The sequence below is a fragment of the Anopheles arabiensis genome, chromosome 3 (genome assembly GCF_016920715.1).
Source record: "Anopheles arabiensis isolate DONGOLA chromosome 3, AaraD3, whole genome shotgun sequence".
NCBI classification, from domain to species: domain Eukaryota; kingdom Metazoa; phylum Arthropoda; class Insecta; order Diptera; family Culicidae; genus Anopheles; species Anopheles arabiensis.
In genome coordinates this window covers 64,657,189-64,677,733 of record NC_053518.1, presented here as the reverse complement: position 1 = coordinate 64,677,733, position 20,545 = coordinate 64,657,189, and the positions used below count along the sequence as shown (strand labels likewise).

At 44.0% G+C, this 20,545-nt stretch overlaps 1 protein-coding gene across 6 annotated transcripts in view; it reads left to right on the top strand.

Moving 5' to 3' along the window:
- The window catches only part of LOC120900409 (whirlin), a 97,550-nt gene that overhangs the window by 62,284 nt on the left and 14,721 nt on the right, over positions 1–20,545 (top strand). The gene's annotated exons all lie outside the window — the stretch shown is intronic.

Sequence of the window (20,545 nt, the reverse complement as noted above, 5' to 3'; positions counted from 1 at the left end):
ATTTTTTGCAAAACCTTCCTTGAAATTGTTATTGATATTTTTAAACGATTTCAAACGCACAAAAAACCTGATTTTCGAAATGTCTTTATACTTTTGAAACGACCATAAGATTGTTTTTTCGTAATAAGTTGTGTAAAAATGTTTTTAAAAATTTTAAAAAATATACGAAGATATGAAATAGTATTCTGCACAACTCATACCTTCACTGTTGTTATTGTAATCGCGAAAAAAACGACTGTCCATATAGTTGTGGTAGGTGCTGTATATAAATAAATTCCACAAACTGTAAAGCTATCTTACATTTCGATCGATACCTTTCCATTGCAAAAGAACACCTCTAGCAGATCTCTTTCACCTCATTAGTGCACCTTTCTTCCGTTGCACATGTGCATCTCAATTTTCAGCCACCATTGTTGTGCAGTGCATCTTCATCGATTCCATTGCCTTGTCAAAGGATCGTTCAAACCGAATCATAGAAACCAAACCACACACCACCTCAACACAATACTCATTCAGCATAAGCAATACCAGGGACCAAGGAACAAGGCAAAAAAAAACGATCCAATTTCTTTTTTTCCCCTTGGACCGAAAACCACAAAAGAGAGAAAAAGTACCTTAAAAACGCGAAAAACACCCTCCTCAAACGCCCATATCCGTAATCCGTGAGGCGTGTGTGCATGTGCATCGGAAGTAATCCTCCCGAACGAGAGACATACAAGGGGGAGAAAAAACGAATGAAACCAAAAAAGGGAACAAAACCATACCATACAAAAAATGCATCTGATCCCTCTAGCTACAGGGGCAGCAAAGCTATGGCGGTTTAACCTCAGAAAACCTCAATTCCACACCACTTACCGTCTTGTTGGTGATTTGTGCTTGATTTTTTATAGGTAAATTTCATCTCGCGAGTATAAAAAACAACCCCTCCTGGTGTTGCGTGTGTTGTTTGTTTTTCCGTGTCATCGCTTTAACGGGGCGTTACGCATTGATCCTGCGATCGATAGCGCTAAAAAAAAGAGTGCCACGAGACACACATCAACCACCCTGGGAGGTCATAATAGATCAAGTGTGGGTTAATAAGGTAGTTTTTTTTTTTTAGTTTTAGATTGATTTTCATTAGGTACCGGGGTCGGTTTGTGTAAAGTCATACTTAGAGGGGAATGCGTGAGACCCTTTTTTTATACACGCACTCAGCGTGATCACGTGAAAAAAGTGGGGTTTCGGTAATATGAGCTAACACGATGAAGTGCTTCGCACCGCTGTTGATTTGTTATTGAGTGTTTTAATTTTTTTGGTAAGGGTAGAGGTTTTTTGTTCTCTCCCTTTTTTTCATTTTCCCCCTCTGTTAACACGATTTTGACTTTTGATGCTTTCAATATAGCGTTTTTATTAACTTCTCCTACCCTCCAGGCAATTTGTTAAGTCCTGTTTTTTTTGGGCTCTTTCTCTTATTTCGTAGAATTAAATTGGGGCGTTACGTGGAACAGAAATCAACAAGTTAAACCATGTTTTATTGTTCGCAGCAGGTTGACTCATGACGCACAGGTAGCCCCTTTTTAATAGGAGAAGGAACCCCTTCTGTACCCCGTTCTGTTTATCGCAGAAGGGTAAACGATGGGGTCTGACAGTGAGCGCAAAATGGCGTCACTTTCTGGGGGCGTGTACAGAAAGTTGATTTTTGAGTTGAACGATTTCAAAACTTTCAACCACCAGAAAAGGTAGATGGTTTACTTTAATTGATTGTTTGAAGGTAATGAATTTGTTTTCATGGTGCACTGGTAGTGAGTGTAAAACCATTATACACACGCCAGACGAAACAGATCGGTACGGTGTAACTGGCAAATGAGCATTTCATCGAGACGAGCCATGATCGATGATGTCGAAGCTGTATCTTACAGAAGCAAACCGTTCGCGTACCCTTCACGAGTGGTAATTCAATCCCACACGCGTTCGCAGCCTTTTCCGTGGTGCATCTACCGTCCATCTGGTCGATCTTTCGACAAATCCTTACACTTCACCTCATTAGGCAAAGCCATATACATTCTGTCTGGGATGTACGTGTGCACGCGCCAGATGAACAAATACGCATCCTCAAGACGAAAAGGATCGTCGCGGCGCGACGCGCAAACGGGGTTTTTCCTAGGAAGTGGGAAAAAATAATAAGGAAATGTCGAAACTAATTTCACACTCGACTCCGTCGATCGTCTCCGAAGATCGTCCTTTGGAACTGGTGCGCGGTGGAACTGGGACTCATCACCCGCCCGGACCTCATTGACTTCAGTTATTGGGTTTAATGAGCGAAACAGTCGTCCCTACGGCGACGACGGCGTCTTCGGCGGCCGGAAAAGCGTGTGTCCCTATAGGGAAATACTTTGTGTTTTCCTTCCCTTTTTTTGTTTGTTCGTTTTTGCTTTCTTGCAACTGATTCCGTGCAGGCGGTTTTCCGTACATATACAGTTTTTCTATAAATAAAAACGATGGCACGCGGCACACCGTGCAAGGGAAGTGCCTTGCAGGCTGGCAGCGGTTTAGCGATGAATAGTGGCACATGTGCATGAAGCGCATACACACAAACATACCCATCCAATGTGCATCGGTGCACAACGCCGCACAAAATATGTGTCACCCGAGAGGAGAGGAAAAAATACCTTTTTCTACTTCTTTTTTTCCTGCCGCGTGTGTGTGCGCCGGTCCTGGACGATCGTTTTGCTGCGTGCAGCTTCCCCGTCTCCCTGGAGGGTGCGCGGCACCGGAGAGAGAAAAAAAATAATAATAAATGCGTTATTAAAAGGGCAAAAGCGAGAAGAACGCTGGAGCTCGCTGGAAGCATCCGTACCTAAAAAGAGAATCTCCCAAGTCCAACGGCTCTTCGGCTGTGGCCACCGTGTCGTCCTGGCCTGTGGTTGCGCTCGTGCACGGTACGATCGCGTGAGGGACGGGAGAACGGAAGAGACAGCAGCGAAAGGATCCTGGTCATGGCAGCGACAGCCACCAGCAGCAACACATCCGATCGGGTGTCCGATTTTCGTTTCCATTCTTGCTCACTCGTTCTCTACACCACACCTCCCGGACGTCCATCCTCACCCTTGGAACGGTCCCAAAGCCAACGGACAGCTGGCGGTGGTTGGGATTTTTATAACGGCGCGCCTCGTTTACGTCGCAAACAAACGTACCGATGTTCGGTTCTGTTTTGCGCTTGTTTTTCGCTCTCCAACGATTTCGCTTTCGACAGAGCTGTAAAATGGACATTGTACATTGTAGAGCTGTAGAGCTCAAGCAAGGGATTTTAGGACATTATGACGACAAATGCTTGACCAGCGATGTAGCTGTATCATACTGGCTAGGACATTGGGATGTGTGTGTTAATTATGTTTCCTAAGCGAAATTATATTTGGAAATGGAACTTTTAAAATAGGCCTTTTAGGTAAAATAAGGAACAAACATCGTATAGCATATTGTATTACTTCTCTTAGTCTTTTATTACTTTGTATAGGCAATACGGAAAGAATGTTATATCAGATTTTTTTCGATAGCGATTACTTTTTATGGGATTTTTTACAGTTTAAGTATTTAAGTAAAATATGTTTTTCTTCATTGCTGTAGTCCTCTTTTACGTGTTTTTTATTTAACTCGCTTTCTAACCGTTCATCCAACGCTTCAGGTTCGTCGTCTGCGTACCAAAAGAGCAATAATTATCTCCAATCTCTGTCACAGCGTTTTTCACTTTGAAAATCCTTTAGTGCGATACACAAAATCAAGGAATGTCATAAAAATATGAACATATGCAAGTATTTTGAAAGAACCGAAACACCTTTTGCACACATTCTTCACCCTCAACAACAGTTGCAAGCACCAGCATGACACTCAACTGTGCGTTTTGCAGATGCATCTTCACGAGAGCTGAACTGAAAAAAAAAACCTCGAAAGGTGCAAAAAGTAACCATTTTTCCTGTACTTGAGCGCAGTGGCCCAGTAATCAAGCCCCTTTGCACATGCACGGTGCAAAAGCCAGCCATCCTTTTTCGAAAAACTCTTCCAACCGTTTCACTCGTTACGGTGCAAATGGTGCGCTGTTGCTGTTGAGCAAACATCCTAAAACCCTTTTGTAATGAACCCTTTTGCCTTTTTTGTGTCGTTGGTTTGTGAACCTGAAGGTGTTGATTGGTTTCGATTGCTCCCGCACTCGCAGATTCGTTCAGGCATCATCGATCATATTTATTTATTCATGCTGGTGAGGTCACTCGTACTGTTGCACCCTTTTATGTTACAGAAAAGCGAAAAACAGTCCACAGAGCAATTGTGTGTTAAAACGTGAAACCCAAACGCACCACCGAAAAGAGTGCAGAATGCTGTGTCCTCAACAGATGGGACGTTGCAATCATTTCTCATTCGAACAGGAGACAGGAGAAGGAATGTGTACAGTAAAATATTCACTCACCCACAACGTTCGGATCGATCGACTGATCTCTGAGGGTCGGTTTTTCATGTTCGGTTTTACCGCAAAAAAGATGTGGGTTGGACTGAGGCAGCCATCCCTAGCCAACAATTGATTCATTTCCCCGAAGAAAAAACAAAACAGGAAAGCGCCACCGTCAGCTGTGCGGTTTGAGGCTGCGTCCTTTTGCCCTTTTTAATCAATCCTCTTTTGAAGTACTGCCACCGGTCAGCTCTTTACTGGCACATTAGCTTCCTTTCCCCAAAGAGAGAATGTTGGATTTGTACGCGCATGCCAAAACAAAACGTGAAATAAACCATTCGATAAACACAGCAACAGATAAATGAGTTATGACGTTCAAGCTAGAAGATCGCGGAGCGTGCTGTTTTTTTGGCTTCGTTTGGCATAAACAAGGATCATTTCTCCACGCCTATTTAGATCTCTTGCGATCCACGATCGGCGTTAATAGGATTAGGCACGTGTTACGTTCGGTTACATTCAGTACTTCCTAGTGGTTCCAGCTGACCCTCTAGCGGTAACCGGCAAGCGCGAAGTAAAGATTTATCGTCCATCTTGCGCGGTACCTTGTGGTGTGTTCTTTTTTATGCTCTGCTCCGCTGCCACTCGCAACTTAATCTTGCGTCTGTTTGGGGGTTGTCTTCGGTGCTCATTATCCTTCCGATACGCTCGTTGCAACGCAAATGTGTTCATGCCATACTTCAAGATTGTTGTGTTTTTTTCCTGTGTTCCTTTACACATTTTCTCCCATTTGGCTCGACAAGCCGTCCCCGTTAAGGGTCAGTTACGTTGCGTGCCGAGTGCGGACTTGTGTGGCAAGCTGCCGTCGTCGCTGCTGCCGTGGCTCTAGCCGAAAGAGGCCAAAGGGCAATCCACGAACCCGAAGGGCGAAGCTTTAGCTCTTCTCGAACGTGCCACTGAAGACCGGGTCGGGCTTAATCCTATTCGCTGCACTCGGCAGTAATCGCATTACGCATTCGGCGACACCATTTTTCCACCTATTGTCGTCCACTCTCCATTGGAATTGAGACGTACACTATTTTTTGGTAATTTTTTCATGTTGTGTGTATTTTTGTTTGGCAACCCAATAAGAGTGCGAAATTCACGTCTCAACAGTAGCGTGATTCGATACGTGTCCTTGTAGGTCATTAAAAAAACTGTCAAACTCTGTCAGCGGGCTGCAGCATATCGGCCTGATCTGGATAAGTAATGAGCGAGAAATTAGAATTTTCGTTTGCCTTCCCGTTTAAAGCGTCCTCCATTTGGTCCTTCGAACCGGATTCTGTGACTCCCTAAATGAAATATCTTCCTAAAAAGATAAAAGAAAATCAAAAACTTAAGTGGAAAGAAGTATTCTCATTTCTCTCTATCGCTCCCCCTAGTGCCATACCGACGAATATTAACGACTCCGGCTATCGGAGCTGACAGAGCGCACGCGCTATAATTTAGAATTCAATTTGAATGATCCCCCAACCGTTGTAGAAGAGCACAGGGAATACACAGCACAGTACAGCACAGCAATGCAATCGATTGATCAATCATCCGCGTCCTGTCATGACCCTCGTTAGACCGTCTGTTTTGCACCACCGCGTGCGCAGCACCACCATTAGCCTAATCTACATCCTAGGCAGCACAATTTCTTCACTTTCCACATCTTGCGCAGATTGGCATTTAAATTTACGGAAAAATTTCAATTAACTTCCCCGGAAAGCGTTCCCCCATTCTCGGTTAAGATTTATCCACCGAAACATTCCACCGCACGTGCCGGGAATCATACGCAAGGGAAGGAATGTGTGTTTTTTTTCAGTTTCAGAAGGGAACGAAACTAGCAAACTTCCGGCCAAGACCCTAGGCACCCTTAGCACCAGGACCTTACCGTAGCTCTCGAACACTGCTTCATGCCCTGCTGTCTTGAGCTTGTGGATGATCGTAAGATCGGAAGGGAACTCCTAGATGTTATCTTGCGGTTAGGAACCAAGGGCACGTGGCGGACCGTTTCTTAAGAGGTGCCCTTGTATTGCGATGAAATCGATTCCAATTTGAAGGGGGCCCGAAAGGTCGAAGGATCTTTTCGGGGTGAAGGTGAAGAATGACGAGCAGAAAGGTGAAGAATGATGATCCCAATCGGAAGACACCCCGATTGACATCATAAGCGTTCTACTTGAGCGTGGTGCTAATTAGCTGTAAAGATCGCTGTAAAGATCGTTTTTAGAGCAACTAACCTTACGAAACATACTAGGAACTTTAAAGGACGTTAAAGATCTTTACAGGAATTAATGGAAATGAGGAAAATGATTTCAATTTTCAGTTTTTTTTAATGGATGCTTTTTTCTTGAAGAGGAGTGGAAGTAAAATTTAACGAACAACTTAACAAAAGCTTTTGCAATGTCTCCTTGGATTCAACTACAGAAAACTGAGAAAAAGCTGTAGCTTTCTGTGTGATGGAGAAAGTTATACCAAAAGTTTATTTTCAAAAAGAAAACATAAGGCCCGAAAATTTAGATGAATTTAGTGTTCTTTATTGTGTGCACCGTCAACCAGTATAAATAATCCTAATGTTCTACGCGCTAAGAAGTTCGTAACAATCTCTTAACCACTAGCGAGGCAAAAAACGGGGTGGGCAAAAATCCGAGGAGCTTCGAACGAACCATCTCATCCTACGAATATCTTTGATTCTTTTGCTCGTACTGTGCCGTCTTACTTACTATAGTAACTTTTTACTTCCTGCATTACTGTCTCTTTCTCTATCTTCTTGCTTTCTACATGCATTTTGCCTTCCTTTTTCCTCTGCTCAGTCTTTGGATTGTTTTCGGGTGCTTTAGTTTGTGTGTAAATGGACCAAATTGCGTTGCTTTTTTACAGACAAACCACTAAAACCCAAACTGTCTCTTCTTCCCACAAACGTTCTGCAAACGTTCTCTGCCGACTAGCTTCTGCCATTGCGAAATTATTTATGTATGCATATACAAACTCATCGGGAAATAAGAGTCAACCAACACGTTGTCTTCGCCTGTCCCTCTTACAATAAATAAATACTTATCAGGTAGTGTGTCCCGCATGCGCATTCATCCCCGATTCGGTACGCCGCCACCATCTCGGGCGTCCCCTATCAGCGGATCAGTGCGCCTTGCGGGCAATGTGCAGGAAGAAGCCGATGCGATCGTCACTCTTCTCGCCGCACATGTTGCACTTGAACACGTCGTCGTACCCGTGATAGCCCATGTGGATCGTGTACAGCACATCGTCCCGGAACGCAATGTCGCAGTACTTGCACTCGAGTGAACGTTCCTTGGGCGGCGCAGGGGATTCACGAGCGACAGCTACTGTCACCGGTGTACTGACCGCCGCTTCCTCAGCGTGCTCGTAGTGAGTGTCCATTTCGTTTGAGCCACCCGACGAAGTGGCCGGTTCTGTAAGCCGCTCCAGCTTAAAGGCACGTCCCTTACGGCGACTCCGTTCACCCTTACCGGTGGTCGAAGGTGTCCGCGGATTGGACGATACCGATGCCGGGAACTCATCGAATGATGCCTGCAGCGGTGCAGCCTGGGTCGTCTCCGACTCACTGTCCTCCTGAGGGAGCGCATTGCGCCCCACCGCTGCCGAACTGTCAGCCGCCGCCGCCGTAATGTGCTTCAGCAGCTCCTCGCCCAGTGTGGAGCCGCTGGAGCTGGTCCGCACCGAAAGATCGTTGTCCTGGTCGGAGCCGCTGCTCGTTGCACTGCCGTTCAGCTTTTCGCCCGCCAGCTGGTTCATCAGGTTCTGCTGGAAGGTGCGGGGGGAGAGTTGCTGCTGCTGCTGCTGCTGCAAACCGGCCTGCTGGTCGGCAAACATCTGGAAGTTGAGGTTCAGGTACGGGAACAGTGGCAGACTGCCGTTGGCCGCCGCACTCTTGAACATGTGCGCGAGCGGGTTCGGGAAGAGCTGGTGCGGGAAGAGGTTGCGCATCAGCCCATTCGTTTGGCCACTTCCGGGAGGGGTGAACGGAGTCGTCGGTGCCGTTGCCATGCCCTGCTGACTTAGTGGCGTTAGTGGGGCGGGCGATTGATCTCCGGAGTTGATCAATTCTTGCTGTTTGAGTGGTTGAGATTGCTGCTCCTGCTGAGCCTGTTCTTGCTTGAGCAGATGCTTATCGGCGTTCTTCTGCGGTTTCGCTTTCGGTCCACGACGCGTCCCGTACACATCGATGATCGGTAGCGGGTTCGGTGTACCGTCCAGGTTCAGCACCACGTCCGGCTTGTGCGCGTACTTGCGCAGATGCAGCTTGAGCGAGTGGCAGTACTTGGTGGCGTAGTTACAATCCGCACACCGGTACTGGAACACGTTCGAGTGCGACTTCATGTGCGAGTTCAGCATCGATTTGTTGACGCAGCTGTAGCTACACTTCGGACACTGGAACGGCTTGGAGCGCTGGTGGTTGCGCAGATGGTACTCGAGATGGTGCTTGTACTCCGTCACGAACGGACACTTTGGGCAGGTGAGCATCTTTTCCGGCTTGATGTGGCTGCGCGTATGCTCCCAGAAGCTGAGCTTCGTTACCGCGACAAACTCGCACTGCTTGCAGCGGAACTTCTTCACCTGACCGTGCGAGTTCACCTTCGGCTTGCGGATGCCGTCCTCGTCCTCGCTGCCATCGTACGAGCCATCCTCACAGTCCGAGCCGGCGTCCTCCTCTTTGGTGGGTGTTTCGAGCGACTCCTTGGGGGACTTTGGTGGCGTCACGTCCATCGGTGGGGTGTGGGTCGGCGTTAGGGAGGTTGGCAGCTCCACCTTGCCCGTACCATTGCCGTACATTCGGTTGGGTGTTGCTAGGCGTTGCTGGTGCTGTTGGTGCTGCTGCTGCTGCTGAGCGGCGAGCTGTGCCGGCGGTGGTGGAATCAACAGCCCCGAATAGCCTGGCGGTGTGAGTGGATTAAAGCCGAGCGGGTTGTAGCCGCCCGACATGAGACTGTTCGCTCCCTTTGCCTCAAAAAATCCACTCTTGCCACTGAGCGAATCCATACTGTCCACGCTCTGCGGGGAGGTTGGGTTGGAGTGTGAATCGCTCGCGAGGTGCGTCGTCGTGTCCTGCTGCACTCCGCCCGGGCGATGATGGTGCAGGTGATGATGGTGATGCTGCTGCAGCGGATGATGATGATGCGGATGGTAGTCGAGTGGTTCGGATTTGATCGTTAAATCGAACCAACCGTTCGGCGTTGCCGTTTGCTGCTGTTGATCTGCTGTTTGCTGCTGCTGCTGCTGCTGTGACTGTTGTTGTGTTGCTGCCGCCATCGCCATTACGGAGTCAAAGTTCTGCATTCTGCAAAACAGACCGAAAGGATAAAAGAAACAAAACCATCAGTAAAACATGCCATGCTGTGTTCATGTTTTTTTCGTTTTATCCTCCCCTTAAAACGGTGTACGTATTTGTGTGAGTAGGCAAGCCCTTTAGTAACCGTAATGGATGGTTGTGTGTTTCACTTTCTCCCCTCACGAGTGCGATTCACTCACACACCGATGCCACACAGGGTTTTTTGTTGCTACACCCTCGGTATATAAACACGCACACACACATAGAGATAGAGGGTCGGTGAAAAGTATATGTGTTTGCGAGGGTGAGAAGTCCTCCCCACAGCCAAATTAAATGTCCCGAGAAGACAAAAAGGGGGCAAAATGTGCTGCTGCTCACACTCATGCGCATGTATGTGTGTGGGTGATTATTTTTATTTTCATCGCAGCTTTTTATTTCCCTGCATTTGGGAACGATCTCTCCCACAAGCCTCCCCCCTATTCTATCCCGAAAAACGATAATTGAACGCGCTGTGTGTTTTACTATTTTCCGGCTTCTCCTAGTGTTTGAGTATGTGTGTGTGTTGCTTGCAAGAATGTATCTGTGCTCGTTTAGTACGAGAGTAGAGAGTTTTTTTGGGGGCTACTTCTTCCTCTTCTTCCATTAGCGACGAACAATTTCCCTTGAAATGGAAACCGAAACCAAAACACAACAACCGAGCAGCATTTTTCCCATTTTGCCGGCTTTGTTTGTCCTCTCTTGCGTGAAGGAGTTTTTCTTCTTTCTTCTACTCCTACACCACCCTTCCCCCTTTTACCTTCTCCTTCGTTGGGGTGGAAAATGCGTACGTTCGTCCTTTGTCTTGGAGGATTTTTGCGAAATCTTTTATTCCTTTTTTTCCTGCCGTTTTTTGCCTCCTCTCACAACGCTCAATGCATGGTTGGTGGGTTTGGAAAATCGATAACCCACCCGGCATGGCAGGAAAGTTGCGTTTTGTGTGTTGCGACAGAAGAAGGTTTGTGTGTTCGTTTTTTTTCTTCCTTCTTCTCTTTTCTGTTTATTTGGGAGGGTTCTCGTAATCCAGAATATTTCTTTGTGGTTTTAGCTTTTTTTTGCCTCATCCTCCTCCACAGAACGTTATAACGTTCTATTGTTTGTCGTTATATTTTGAGGGGGAGCCTTTTCATTATGTACCGTCGCCGAGAAGCATCACATAATGAGTGTATACTTCAAGGAAAAATGGAATTAATTTACTGTATTCTAAGAATATTCTCAAGCTATTCCAATGAAATGTATTCAATTATTTAAATACTATGATGAAACATTGCATATTTTCAACAAAAAAATAACTTTTTGTTAACTTGAAGCATTTTCATGTGAGGCTTTGCAGTTTTAATAATTCCCAAACATTATCGTCTGTTTTTAACATTAAAATTTCAATTACACCCTATACAACACTGGGTTCTACCCCGTTTTTGTCGGTTTTTACAATGCAACAAACGGCCATTTCATTTCCCCGTTCCAGCCATTTCCACATGTGCCCTTTCGTTCTTTGAAAATACGCGTAGAGGAAGCGATTGTTTCCCATTCTATGCGTCACCCACGTCACAAATATCCCGAAAATCTAAACACTTTCCTCACGGCTCGTAAACAAACATTCGACTTTACGATCGTAGCAAGAACGAAGAGCGAACCTTTGCGACCCTTTTGCCATCGCCCCAAATGGTGCGCCCCGTTTCGGTGTAAAGGGTAAGGTCGATGGCAACAATTGTGACAACAATGCACTTTCCCTCGCAAGCATTGTAACCGTCCCAAGCACAAGTCCACGTTCCCAAAATCACCATGGGATGCTGGAGATGTGTTATTTTTAAGTTTTATTTTTTTACAAGCTTCCCCTTTTTCCCTCTCTAAATTTGAATCGATTTTACAGCCGTACCCTCGGGCCGAAAGCAAACGAGACCCCGAAACGAAAGCTGACCCCCGAATTTGACTTTCCCACTCCGTTCGGTTGGCCAAAGAACCGCCCCCGATTTGTATACGCCTCACCCAAAGTACCGAGGGTACTTTCTCAGACCATGTACGAACGGGTAGACTCGACGATGTCCCTGAGTCACCTACCTACCCAACAACAGGAGAGTGCCAATGGAGAGGAAAGCTTTGAAAAGTCAAAGTTTGGGAAGCCATCATAAAGTTTGCCAATTCCTAATTGCACCATCCCACCGTACTGCGGGGGCCCAATGTTGCGCTGTAAAATCTTAAGGACAAAAGAGTTGTCCTTCGAATGCCAAAGGATGCAGGGACGGGGGGGCGTGGAAGTAGGTCAATCATCTTTCGGGCTCGTACGTTTGTGCCGGCATGAGTTTGTGTTGTAAAAGTGAGATTCGACCTCCAACCGATTGGGTTTCTGTGTGTTCTGTGTGACATTCTTACCTGAATGGTTGCACGATGCAAATGTGGCGAAGAAAATGTAGACCAAAAGGTTCGACAATGTCCTGCTGCTGACCACAGGCCGACTACAGCATCACGGGGACGGGGACGGGTCCGTGACGAAATTGTGTCTCTCGTTTTTGTGTCTCTTCACTTTCAGTTTCTTTTTTTTACAACACTTTGCAAATCACTTAAACATTCCAGGAAGATGTTTGACTTTGTTAAACACAATCTTTCTTCGATTCGATTTGTAGCATATTTCAATCACAAGCACAACAGTGTAACGTTTCACCGTCTTTAAACGACTCCTGCAACTGAACACTTTCGTAACAACCGGGACTTTTGGCCTGCAATGTATTGCTGCTCTGCTCCGAAAACGTTCCGCGTACGTACACTCGAACTCGTACAAAACACATACGCTTACGACTTGACAAAACTCCGTTCGGGACCAGCAGGCTTTCCAGAAGGACTACCACACTGCACACTGGCGATTTAAAAACTGATCTGAGATTTTTTGGGACCTGCCAGTACTACCAACCATCCCATGCATCCCTAGGGGTAGCTACAACGCACTGCGTGAGGGTGAAACAGAAGAAAACAGAACCTTTTTTTTTCCTCTTCCCTATTCCAACGCGCTCTCTTTCACGCCTGCTCGCAAGTTGCTGAGCTCTGCCGTTCGCTCTCACTCTCTCTGTCTCGTGCCCTACGTTGATCTATTTCTATCTCTCGCTTCCGTGGCTCTCGCCGTGTCCATAGTAACCGTCCTTGGGTCGGGCAGGGCCTGGGTAGGGCTTTTCCAGAGGTAAAGTTTCGGAAGTGAAGCGAGACAGACTGAGCACGGGGGAACGATTCGGCGTGAACGGAGAACGACCCAAGAAGCATGTCTTGCCCAGGGAAGGTCACAAGAAGGAAAATTGATTTTTGTCTTCCGTGGAAAAGTATGTGTGTGTGTATTTGAAATCGAAAGTGCGTCTAGCAAGACAACATATGGGGCAAAGGGGTGCACTTGGTGCTACCGTGATACTGATTCAGGGCTTATGCTTTTTTTTGTTTCGTCCGTGTTTGTGTGCACTAACCCTGTTCCCGTTTTTCACCTTTCTGCGTACGCCACCTCCTAATCACTTACCGTGGTTTTGGGTGGTTGAGGGTTGGATGGACGCTGCTGCTCTTCTCTCTATAGGCAAGGTGGCAACTTTCTCCGTTTCGGTGGTTTAGCCGGTTCGATTTCGTAAGCAACTCGAGGAACGAGTTACGTACTTTATGAAGCATTAAGTGTCTAGCAAGCGGCAAATGCGATGGATGAATTTTAAGTGAATATTGATGATTGTTTTATTGCAAAACAATAAAGCAGCATGTTTTCAACTAGAAGCATTGCTGCCCTAAATATTAGCTTAATTGCTCTGCTATTTTGATACATTCATATTGCTTTATTCATTTATCTGCTATTTGGCAGCTATTGATATGTCTTTTTTTTCCTGTCTTATGAAATAAGTAATATGAAATATGAATTAAGTTTTTATTTTCTTCTAAAAGTATTTTGCAAGGAAATAATGTATGTTTGTCTGTTTCGTGTTTCTTAACACAATGAAGTATTAATGAAAGCTTAACATGAAACTTTTATTTGAATAAAGTATTTCATCGCTTACTTTCATGTTATGCGTGCAATATTATCAGATTGTTCTAACGAAGACGCAAACCATACTATCAATGCTTTCTATAACGTTAAAAAGCAAAAATAACTATATAGTGATAATAAAATAATGAAAAGGTTCACCGTATTAATAATTAACGATCAAATATTTGATAAATCCTTAATACACTGGAAGTACTATACATACGTGAACACGTGTCAACGTGTCTATTAAAAGCCAATTGAACAGCATTATTGGTGCCATGCTAGGATTTTTGTCTACAACATATGTTTTTAAAAGGATGACAATTAATTGACGAATCGCCTTGCTTGCGCCAAATTGCAAGTCAAATTTAATATTTATTTTTTTCATTTAATAATTAATGCGTCATATTTCATGTTTAAGTCCTGAATATGTGCTCCATTAATTAGATACAGATATTCTACGATATGCGTCTTATTCTATATACGCAATTACGCTATACGCTATTTTCTTAATTTGACAGTTCTTTGGGCAATTTGAACTGATTTGACGTATCATATGAAAAATGCAAAAAAAATTATCTTTATTTCGAATTTTAAAAATCATTTTAAAAGGTAAACAATTGTAATCTTCAGTTGAAATCAGATCAAATAACTAATTTAGTGGCTAAAACCTACCACTTCAAACAAAATTACACGAAACTTAACTATAATTTGACTGAAAACCTCGAAATTCGACTTACGCTAATATTCGAGATATGCTATTGCCTCCGGTCCGCAGTAATAGCTCTTATATCGAGGAATACCTGTATAAATTTTCCGATTAGACATTAATGTACGTCAGCTTAAAAATAAATAAAACAAAATAAATTTCCTTCCAAGTGCTCATTTTAAACACTTTTAAAGACATTACCAGCAACAGCAAATGCCGGACACACTTGATAAATAATCATTTTTGTATTAAACCAATTCCGTCACAAACAACATCATTCACTTTTAAGAATGTTTACGATCATTATTAGCATAATCAGCCTCATGCAAATGCTCACACTTCCTAAAGACATAATTATTCGCTAAAGCGATTGCTCATTTCGATCGCCGTGTAAGTCTCGCCCGAAAAAAACCAATGTGTGACGCGCACGTCCAACGGGCCCGGGTGCCCGCCCGACCGGGTGCGTGTGTCTGTGTCGCTAAGGTCCGCTTGTTATTGTTCGGACCCAGCTGCTCTACGCAAAAGTGCGCCTGCGGCTACTGGGCTTTAATTGCTTTTAAAATGCACTTTAACGACACCGCCCTGGACACCCGGATGGTTTTTAGGAGGCGCATTACGGGCTTTGCCGCGCCTAGCGAGCCCGGCGAGAGACAAATTAATGAAAATAAATATATTTTGTCAGCGTGTAAAAACAACACACTTGTGTGGCAGCACTACAATCCCGGTTTTTAAAGTGGCCGGCATTTGTGAGTCCCGTAGCTGTCGTGATGGGGCACGATTTTACGTGCTTTCCCGTACGAAACTGATGCTTTTTTTCTCATGATGATGTTGACGATGATGATGGTTTCCGATCAGAAACACGCGTGAGTGTGTGTTTGTGGGAGATGTGTGGATTATTTACACTCATAATTTCACCCTCGCAGTGGTGTTGGCTATTAGGCCCTTCCCAATAGCTGGAAGCTGGTCAGCTTCATTTCACTGTAATCAAACCCGATTAAACAAACGCAGATAACGCACTGCAGCGGAGCGTTCGGAAGCAAAGAAGAATGAGGAAATAGTCAAAGAAATGGGAAATGAAAGTAAACAACTTTCACATACACTAACACACGTGCTTTAATACATATCGCTATGATCAACGGAAAAATGGAGAGAATATTTTGGCTGCATGAAAGAAAAAAAACAGCATCAAAGTGCGCCCCCATCCCACTAACCACCCAGTGGGCCTTTTTCTTCCTTGTTTTTGTGTGCTGTACCCGTGAAAAGAAGAGTGGATAGACATTTGCCTCGCCACTCGTAACCGCCGCCACAGAATACTCCCTCGGGGCTTTTTATTTTCTTCGCACATTGCACACTTGCGTCAAGGGAAAACTCATACCCCGCTAGTGGTAGCAAAAGAAGCAGAGAAAATCCAGAAAGGAAATCGTCTAACCAAGCCGGAGCAATCAGCAAAATTCTGGGGATAGTCTTCGACGGAGTAAACGACCCGTAAGGAAGCGGTTTTTTTCCTCCCCCATTGTTAGGCTGGGCGAATAACCGAAGGCATGGGGAACAGAGCAGTTTTCTTTGGCTTTAGGTAGAATTTAATGCTAGAATCAAGTGTAATTTTATGTGATAATGTTAGATTTGTGTTTAATAGGAAAGAAATTTTATTTATTTATTTATTTATTTATATACAATTAGCTTGTATATTTGTGCTACGACATTTTATTAAACTATTTTATTATTAACATTCAAACTAACCCCTAGATCAACGACTATTATCACCGATTTTTTTAACCAACAATCTTAAATAATGCCTTGAAATGATTCAATTTAATAATTATCAGTAAACAACATAAAATTATAACATATCTTCGTATTCTGGTTCAAAACCATGTGCTTCCTTCATAACACGTTTCCACTCTCTATTCCTGTCGCCATGGTGATGCATTATTTATTTCATTTATGCGTTATTTATCGCCAACAATATAAACATACAAAGCAAAGGAAAAATAAAGCTAAAACTCGACATAAAATAATCCAATCAATGAAAAAGAAAAAGATTCGAAAAGAACTCAGAAAAAGTAACTTCCCTTTCCCGTGCGAAAATTCTAGGCTCCCCTCAATTTTATGATGGAGTCCGCACTGTTTGCCGAATGGCGCCATTTGCTATTTTTGTTTGGTTGCGTTGGGAGGGAGGTTGTTACGAGAAAAAAAGCTCCCCCTCATGGCGGCGCACCTCGCTAGCGGCCGCCATTATCGGTTGCGCTCTCTCGCTTTCTCTCTCGCGCAATCTCTCGCCACAAACAAACTGGAGCACGGCGCGCCAACGGGGGATAGAATAGACACAGGCGCACGCAATGGCGCGTTCGGGAAGGAGGCGGAATAAATAAGCGATGAGAGTACGAAAAAAGGAGGAAATGAACGAACAAAACTAGGCACAAAAAACACACGCACACGTACTGTATCGCACACGGTCGGTAGAAACGGTTGCCCCTTGCTTCCCCTACAGCAGCCCTTCGTGTGAGCGCTTCAATCGCCATCCGAAAAAGGGGACATCTGTACGCACTCGCAGCCGTGCGTCGGTTCTGGAAGGGAGTAGCGCAGAACAGAACGAAATGGATGGATGGAACGAACCCACAGAAGAAAAAAAAATACACACCCCAACACTACCAACCATCTACATTTATTTATGGTCGCACATTATCCTTCCAGTGTTTTGGTGCTACGGTGTGTGAGTGTGTGTACGGCGCCCCTTTCCACGTGCGAGCTGCTATCGGGATGGAGAAGGGTCGGAGAAGCAGTTCTTTTTTTACTTTTATACATAGTAAGCGGGGCTCGTTGCCGTGAGTTTGAATCGTTGCCAGGAAGCGTGCCCGACTGATGCTGCTGCCCTGCTGCTGTTGCCTGTAGTCAAGGAGGAGAAGTTGAGCATTTTTTTCAGGCTTTATGTACTCCATGGAAACGTAAACGCGCACGCATTGGCCCGATTGCGTAAGCGTAAACATAAAAAATCTACCGCAGCCAGTAGTTCCCCTTTTCTAACAAAAAGGTAAACAAAGGGAAAAAAAACATGAATTCTCTCGATGTGGATTGGGAGAAAGTTTCGTCGAATGAGAAGGTGCCGTTTGCTTTTGGAGAGGTTCGGTTCCCCTCTGCTTTGAAAAGGAAGTTTTTTTGTGGTAGTTTTTTATCACCCCTGAAGCAGCGTGTAGTAAGGGAAGGGGTGGATTGTATAGAAGAAAATGGCGGAGCTAGAATTTGTTAAATTTATCACAATGGTGCAATTCACGTCTTTTCTTTGTGATGTTGGAATTGTGTTTTGGTAGATCAAAGTTAATTCAATAATTCAAAGATCGATCAAATATCGTACACATTATATAGATAATATAGGTTCTTTATGTATTTGTATATATATATATATATATATATATATTATATTATTATATTATATATATATATATAATATATATTAAATATATAAATATATATATATATATATTTATATATTTAATACGTTTTATGTAAACTGATATAAATCATGCCATTGATTAGCTCTTTAGTACACCAAATGCAACTTTATGCGTCACATACTTTCTTTCAATTTAAATCTCAATATGAACATAAAAACCCACCCCTCACACACACTCACGCCATCCACACGCCGTCCGATAATGCTCATCAATATTCAAACAGCCGAAGGCGCGGTCCTGTACCATAAATTACACCACCCACGGGCAACGTGTTGCACCCGGGTCCCGACGCAGCGCGCATCGCGCTTTATTTGCTGAGCGATTATTTATGGAAGGATTACTTGTAATCTCTCGCTCGGACTGGCAGGCGGTACCGGCGGCCACCGTCATGTAGCGTTGGTGGCGCCAGTACCCACCATGTTTCGGGGCTCGACGCCGCATCCCTTCCGGATGCACATGCACATGCTCGAACAAGTTGTACTTATCAACGGCGCTTATGGGTCGGTCGGCCGGCGGTAGATGATGCATCCATCCCAAAAACAACAACACCGATCGCTTATCGCATTCTACGGGCCGCAACGAAACAAAGCAAATGGCGCGTCCCAGTGGCCAATCGGGAAGGGAAAAAACAACATCCAACAGTGATGGGCGCACAGAATGGGCGGCTGCGTGTTTGTTCCCGATGGGCCGTGGACCGTGGGCTGATGACACCGTTCGGGGTGGTTGATTTTTTGATAATGTTTTCTTGATAATATTGACGCGACGCTGACGAGCTGGGCCTGCTTGTATGTGAAATCAATCATGTTGTGCGCCTACATTAAAAGTTAAATTAAACTGAGCGGTATTTAGATGTTTCGATCGCTCAGAAGTTTATTGACATGGCAAAATGACCAGAGCAGTTTTGTTTGGTGCAATGCCCTGGGTCATTGTGTGAGTCATGGAAAATTTTGATAATTGGACGATCGGTCAACACTCGTAAGGCTTTCTATTTATGGACGGTTGTTGTATATCTTCAAGAGTATAGCTAATACTATTATTTAATGAACGTCATATCGTGGTTTTGGATCTCGTGAATTCTTTTGAAATATTTTCTATTAAATTTGATGATTTTTTGTGGAAAAAAAGACGCATGACAAAATCAAACAAATCGGTGAAATATTTCATATTGAGGATTACGCTACTCGCCGATAGAGGACGCTACTATCTCAGTTTTTCTGATATGAATTTATTTGGGAGAACTCTTTAAAAATCATTCACAATTTTGATTTTCACTTTCTTCTAAATCTTATACGACTTCAGATCATTTATTGTCTCGAAACCAATGCTCCCCTTTAACCGTCTTGTGTACGACCAAAAAACTTTACGTAACCGTACAACCGCCTACCCGGGTACGCCATGCATTTTGTATGGAAGAATGATGTTTTTCGTGGTTAAAAGCGTATATCTTTTGAAACATTTGTTAGATTTGAATGAAAATATATGTTGACGATCTATAAAATATGCTTATCATATTTAAAAAAAAAACCGGCTCCGACCGGCTCTAGACAATTTCGGCTCCGCACCCACGGCTCCAAAGCTGACTCCACTCCAGCGTCGCACCAACGGAGCCGGTTTGAACAGATTGCACCAAAAAATCCTTTTCAATAAAGTTTCAATCGGGAAGATCCATAAATAGCTGAGTAAATAATGTTGAAAAGAATCTATACATGAAAAAATCGATAAGTTTTGAACATTGTTCAACAATCACACTATCACATCCGGTGTTAGCTTCTACACTTGCGAGAAGATAGATTCGTTTTTTACGCTATCATACAATGCCGTCTCTATTGAAACGTTAGTCCAGAACCGTTGGTCCGGAGCCGTATATTCACCGCCGGTTCCGGGGCTGTTGGTGCGGATCCGGCTCCGGAGCCGTGTGTGTGGAGCCAGCTTCGGAACCATTGGTGCGCTCCGAAACGCCCAGCACTATTCGGCAGTAACTTTATAACAAAAGTATGAATGTGTGTGTTAACTGTCAGCCAGCGAATTCTATTTCGTTTGCTTATAGTGGTTGGTATCTTTTTAAACAAGATGAATTCAGTGTTATTTTCAATGTATTGTTACACAACAAGCAATAAAATGTAACTGCAATGCAACATTTGAAAGAAAAGAAAAAGACTTAAGCATCCACCAAAACATGCGGCAAGGCCGGTTGGAGTGTCGGAGTTACAGCACATTTTTATTGAAAAAAATATTGATTGGATTTTTAAAAATCTATGTTATAAAATCTACGATATGTTATAAAGCATTATTATGAACCTATAAGACAGTTTTCATTCAAATCTAACAAGTAATTCAAAAGATATACGCTTAGAACGAAAAACATCATTCTTCCATACAAAATGTACGGAGTACCCGGGTAGCCGGTTTTACTTGTGAAGGGTATATAAACTTAAATAATTTAAAAAAAAAACATTTTTGATATTTTTGTATTGTTTGCACATGGTTTTAAAACGTCTTTTCTGAGGCATTTTTTAAATTTGAAGTCGATACAACTTCTTAATCCAAAGTTATTTTGGAATAAAGATGCGAAACATACCCGAGTAGGCGGTCGTACACATGACGGTTAACACAGTACAATCGT